Below are 6,268 nucleotides of genomic sequence, written 5' to 3'. Positions count from 1 at the left end.
GGCGACTGATTGCCTCGTCACTCAAGGGTCCTTCTGGCCGATCCACACGGTCACGACTCTTTTCTGTTCTGGCCCCACAGTGGTGGAATGAACTTCCCACTGATGTTAGGACAGCAGAGTCACTGCCCATATTTCGCCGCAGACTGAAAACCCACCTCTTCAGGAAACACTACCCTTCCTCTCTGCCTGACCTACTTGTTGTTAACTAGTTGTACAAACGCTTGTTTTCTATTGCTGTATTGTTTATTGGATCTTGTTTAGTCGATACACTTATTTGTTTTAGCTCGTGCTCATTTGATTTAGCTATTTTGTCTCATCTGTTTAAGAAAGTAGGTAGCTGATATATTGCACTTTTATCTTAGCGCTAGGTATACTCTTGGTTGCTTGTTTTTGCAGAAAATGCACTTAAGACTTCTGGTGATTAGTAGTTTTCGTTCCCTACCTATGTTGAATGCACTTATTGTAAGTCGCTTTGGATAAAAGCGTCTGCTAAATGACTGTAATGTAATGTAATGTAATGTAAATTTGACCGCTCTCAGTCATGGTTCTAGTTAAAGGGATCATTTGTATTTCACTGTCAGCTCGAAACCTGGCATAACAAACTCTCCCCTCTAAATAAAATAAAAATGACAACTGTGTTTATAATAACTCCAACCCGAACCCATAATCCTAACCTCTAAAGGTTGTGTTTCGTCTGAGTCACGCGAGTTTTAACGGGGACCACAATGGAAACAAGCCTTTGGCTATTTTTTTCCCCCTCATCCATTTGCCTCTTATTGTTTTTTTTACTTGTTGTACTTCTGTACTTACAAAAGAATTGTCAATAAAATATTCAATCAATCAATGAAAATGTTTGGAAAAATACAATAGGGTTTAAAGGGTTTAAACTGTCCTTGGTCCAAGTTAACGCGATGCGACGCGTTGTGAGCTTGTAGGTTTACTGTTAAAAATGGCAAAAAATAAAATGCCATTCATAAACTCGCCGACCGAAAATGTTTGTCCTCTCAAATATAGTTGTGTAGTGTGTGTGTGTGTGTGTGTGCGCGTGCGGAGCTAATCTCACAAACCAGTGGACCGATATCAGCCCCAAATATCTTGCACAGCGACAGCATGACTTACTGTAGTACTTCCCCCTTTTCACCGTTATGTTTGATATATTTTAAATATCTATTTCATTTTTCCTATTGGAAGTCATTGGCGCTCAGACTGGGCTGAAACACACATTTAGAGTCACACATCATATGACGTCGTCATTATTTACCGGTGTACTTTTAATGTCTATAAAGTTTAATAAAAGAATATAATTGAATATTGACGGGAAAGACTTTGTACCAATCACAGCCCTGCAGTACATCTGAAACGGCAGTGAGTCAAATCGATTAATGGAATATGTTGAATCCATCCAATTTATATGCATCGAGCTGCATATACATTGAAAATTAACGAGCGCTATGGGGGAAACGGAGGAGGCACTTTACTCCACTCTAACCACCTGTAATGATCAGTTGTGAACAACAAAGGAGCTGTGTTGCAAAAATGATGACTTGCCTGGAGAGGCAAAGAGACAGCATTCCAAGCAGTGGTGGAAAAAGAACTACATTTTGTTACTTAAGTAAAAGTATCAATACTGCAATGTAGAAATACTCTTACAAGTAAAAGTCCGGAATTAAAAATGTACTTGAGTAAAAGACAAGTACAAGTAGTACTGGTATCAAAATGTACTTAAAGTACCAAAAGTTTTCAAACGTATAAAAATCTTTGGAAAATAGCCGATCTACAAGCTCACAATGCGACGCATCGTGAGCTTGTACATCGGCTATTTTCAAATGGCTGAAATGTATATAAGGCTGAAGTGGTTACCGTATGTTTTGTAATGATAATCTACAAAGTAACTAGTAACTAAAGTTTTCAAATAATTGTAGTGGAGTAAAAGTACAATATTTGCCTCTGAGATGTAGTGGAGTAGAAGTAAAAGTACCAGCATATTAGAAATACTCCAGTAAAGTAAAGATACCTCAACATTGTACTAAATAAGTACAGTACTTGAGTAAATGTACTTAGTTACTTTACACCACTGGTTCCAAGCAGGACAGCTTTTTTTGGGGAGCTGCATGACTGATGCAGGGGAAAACATGACGGAAATGATTGGGAGTTGAGTGAGCAGCTACTGAGAGTCATAACAGACTCTATTCCCTCAGATATAGCGCTGTGTCTGGCCCAGATATACAGCCCAGCACCGCAGACGCCAACCACACTTAAAAGGTTCACCAAACAAACATAATCATCGTCGCTATCGGGTGGAAAACCTCATATGTCCCAAACATAGAACATTTAGTTTTTTTTACATAGACGTAAAATATATGGACGAAGGGAACGGTGACGTCACCCATTGGTTTCTACAGATCGTAAATGAAGCCAATTGTTCAGGAACGTGCAATCCACCATCTTTAATATATACCATTGGGCACGCCGGAACTCAAACGCTATTGCTTGAGACCAGACATGTGACCAGGGAACCGGAAAACAATCCCCAAAGAATGCTATTGGTTGGGTAGCTTGTCAATCAAGAGCGGGGCCGGGGAATGAATGCTATTGGTTTATGTAGGTTGTCAATCAAATCATCCCGCCCCTCCTGGAGCATATAGCCTACTTTATCGTCAAACTTTATCGAGAAAAAAAAAAGAACCTAGAGTGTCTATTCGAAAATAGCTGATCTACAAGCTCCCACAAGCTGCCCGTTGGCAGCTTGTAGATCACCTATTTTTCGCTACTTTTGTGCGACAAAGTAGGGCATTGGTCCTCAAAGTGGGGTCCTTGGGGAGGTTCCAGGGGGTCCTTGGGGAGGTTCCAGGGGTCCTTGGGGAGGTTCCAGGGGTCCTTGGGGAGGTTCCAGGGGATCCCCAACTAAATGTGCTAATATAGCATCGCAATCATTTTAACCGCTTTAACCTTTTTATACTATTGAAAAATAGCTATTCAAAAATAGCAGATATACAAGCTCACAGCGCGTCACTTCATGCCGTGCTATGAGCTGCTATTTTTCTAAAATCTTGAACATTAATGACATTTTTTTAACATATATATATATATATATATATATTTTTTAAAGCAAACATTTTAACACAAATCTTTGCTTCCGGGGGTCCCTGGCACAACATATTTTCAGATGGGTGTCCACGGGCCAAATACATATCGATTTGGGGGTCCCTGGCATGAAAAAGTAGGGCATTCATTTATGAAGAAAAAAAGAAGGTAAAAAGTTGCTTCATGGAGATACAAGGTTTCTGACTAACAACTAACAGGAACAATATCAACCCTAGGGCTATAATAACAGATCAGCCTGTCCCGCCATCAGTCCCGCAACAACAACAAAAAAGAGGAAATAAATAGTACAGGAACACAAACATGAACTAAAGCCAACGCTGACCCAGGGGTCAGTGCTTCTCAAAGTGGGGTCCGGGGACCCCCAGGGGTCCTTGAGGGAGTTGTAGGGGGTCCCCGGAAAGAAATAAGGAACAGTTTGACCACTAAGAAGCTACCTATTCCAAGATATAGCGACAATAGCCAATCTACATCGTTGTGAGCTTGTTGTGAGTACTGCAGAAGGTCTATTTTCACTATATTTGAAATAGGGCTTAATTGGTTAAAGGTGGTAAGTTATATTTTTTGGTTAAAACATTTAACTTTTTTTTAAAGGTTAAAGCACCATATTGTGATAGTAATCATTGCTACAGAGTGTTTGTTCAGTAACGGGGGGTCTCCATGTCTCTCCAGCTCTTTAATGAACACAAAATGCATTTTCAGGTATGAGACACATTTTCAGCCAATCAGGAGAGAGTACTCAAATAGTTCCAGTTCCAATTTGATCATTTCTTTGTGTCATCACTTCTAATTTCACTTGTTTAATCTGTATCCTGTCTGAGTTCTCTATCCTGATTGGATAAAATTGATATCCCAACCTGAAAATGCATGTTCTGTTTATTAAAATAGCTGGAGAGACATGGAGCCTCCTGTAACTGAACAAACACTCTATAGCAATGAGTACTATCAGAATATACAGCTATTTAACCCAAAATTCATAATGTAATTTTTCCCCTCCTAAAAATGTAGTGGAGTGAAATGTACAATATTTGTCTTTGCAAGTAGTGGAGTGAAAAGTGTCAAGAATCCAAAAATACAAATACTCGAGTAAAGTACAGATACGCCAAAACATTTACTTAAGTACTGTTAAAGTACTCAAATAAATGTACTTGGTTGCTGTCCACCAAAGCGTTTATGTAAGTTCTTCTGTAGGTTTATGGTTGTGCTAATTTGCCCCCAGGTGATACGAGTGTCTCAGCAAACACATTATTATGGTTTATAACCTCATGGAGCCACGCCCGGTGCATGTGGGTTGTTGCGCAAGACGTGAAAACGACCTCTTTTATTTGACTCTGGTGGTCTATATGTCTGTAGCCGAGTGGTTCTCAAAGGTGAGGTCCGAGGACCCCCAGGGGTCCTTGAGGGGGTTCCAGGGGGTCCCCATGCTATATTTGTTATAATACAGCATCAATATCTGTTTAACATCTTTAATTAAAGGGTTTAATTCACTTTCAATATCTACTCTGGCTTTTGTGAGCACCCCAGACAGTTTTTAAGTTGCTTGATTCAGTATTTAGATATTCGATAATAATTTCATGAGACACGCCCCCTTCCTATACAGTATAGACCCATTGTAACTTCAAACTCCATTTTAACCATGTTAGATTCATTGAAAACACACGTCCTTGGTTCTGGTGACTGATACTGGCCATCTAATGTGTGAGGAGACCGTGTTTTTTCAATTACTTTTTTCATTCATTTGTTTGGGACATTTTAAAAATGTAAAAAAAAGCTTGTAGATCTGCTATTTTCAGAAAATCTTGAAACATGTTGAATAATTGGGGAATATTTTTGAAATTTTTTCACAACAGAAATCTTGTACGGGGGGTCCCTGGCAGAAACATATTTTCACATGGGGGGGTCGGCGGCCAAACACATATTCATTTGTGACTGTGAGTCCTTGATTGATTGGTGTACTTTATTTAGTAAGACGTGAGAAACAGTACATGGAAGTACAAATTCACAAGCTTGTTTAAAATGTGTTCCCACGCACACAAATCATGATGACATTTTTCATCATGATAATCTAAGACATCTAAGTCTATAGGTTGCTGTGAATGCTGTGAAAAGACCTGACTTTTTTTCCTCTTATTGCTTAAGTCCTCTTCATACTTCTAACCCTGCAGTGGACTTTATTATTAGTATTTAATAAGAGACAGCAAGCACATAAAGAAATGTGAACAAACAACCGTTGTGGTAATAAAACGTGTTAAACAGCAACAGAACAGCATTACCCCTAGGTCAAACTCTATAAAGAGGGCTGTATTATTCTATAGGTCAATCGCATTTAATAGTCTTCCATGTGATGTCCCTGGCATCCCTCACACCTCCTCCCTATCCTGTCCTTTTCTTGCACTTTAAACCGACACGCATCTCTGTCATTTTAGATTTTATCTATAACCATTATTTTTATACTTTGGCTATTAAAAAATGCAAATCTACAAGCTCATGCCGCACTATGAGCTTAGATCTGCTATTTTTGAAAAACCTTGAACGTCTTTGAATACACGTATTTTTTTTTTAAGCGAACTTTTGTAACTCAAATCTTTGCTTCTGGAGATCCCCTGGAACAGCATATTTTACAAATGTTTGCTTTAAAAATAATATATATTCAAAGATTTGCAACAAAATTCACGATTTTTCAAAAATAGCAGATATACAAGCTCATAGCGCGGCACTCGGTGCCGCGCTATGAGCTTGTAGATCTGCTATTTTTGAATAGCCAAAGAAATCTAAAATTACGCACTGCTGTATATAAAAGATACTGTGAAGTTGCTTACATAAAGTAATGTGGCAGCTACTGAAAAGATGCTGTTGGTGTATAACATATACCAAGATCATAAATAATGCATGTGTAAATACGCTGATATCACACTTTTTTTTTGCACTCTCTCTCTTTCTTTTTTGGATATTCTTTTACGATTTTATTATTATTTTTATTTGTAATATTACCTATGCTGCTGCATTGTCTGAAGGAAGCCGGACAACATTAAGTTTTACTCTTACTGTACCTGTACACAAGATGTAACAATAAAGTCAACTCAAAAGAAAGGGCCGTTTTAAAAGGAAAATCGGTTATATTCCTGTTGTTTCTTTCTTTTTAAAATCTATGTTCTTACGTTATTAA

This window comes from Gymnoscopelus braueri (genome assembly GCF_963280865.1).
Source record: "Gymnoscopelus braueri genome assembly, chromosome: 9".
NCBI classification, from domain to species: Eukaryota; Metazoa; Chordata; class Actinopteri; order Myctophiformes; family Myctophidae; genus Gymnoscopelus; species Gymnoscopelus braueri.
This window is presented reverse-complemented; position numbering follows the sequence as displayed.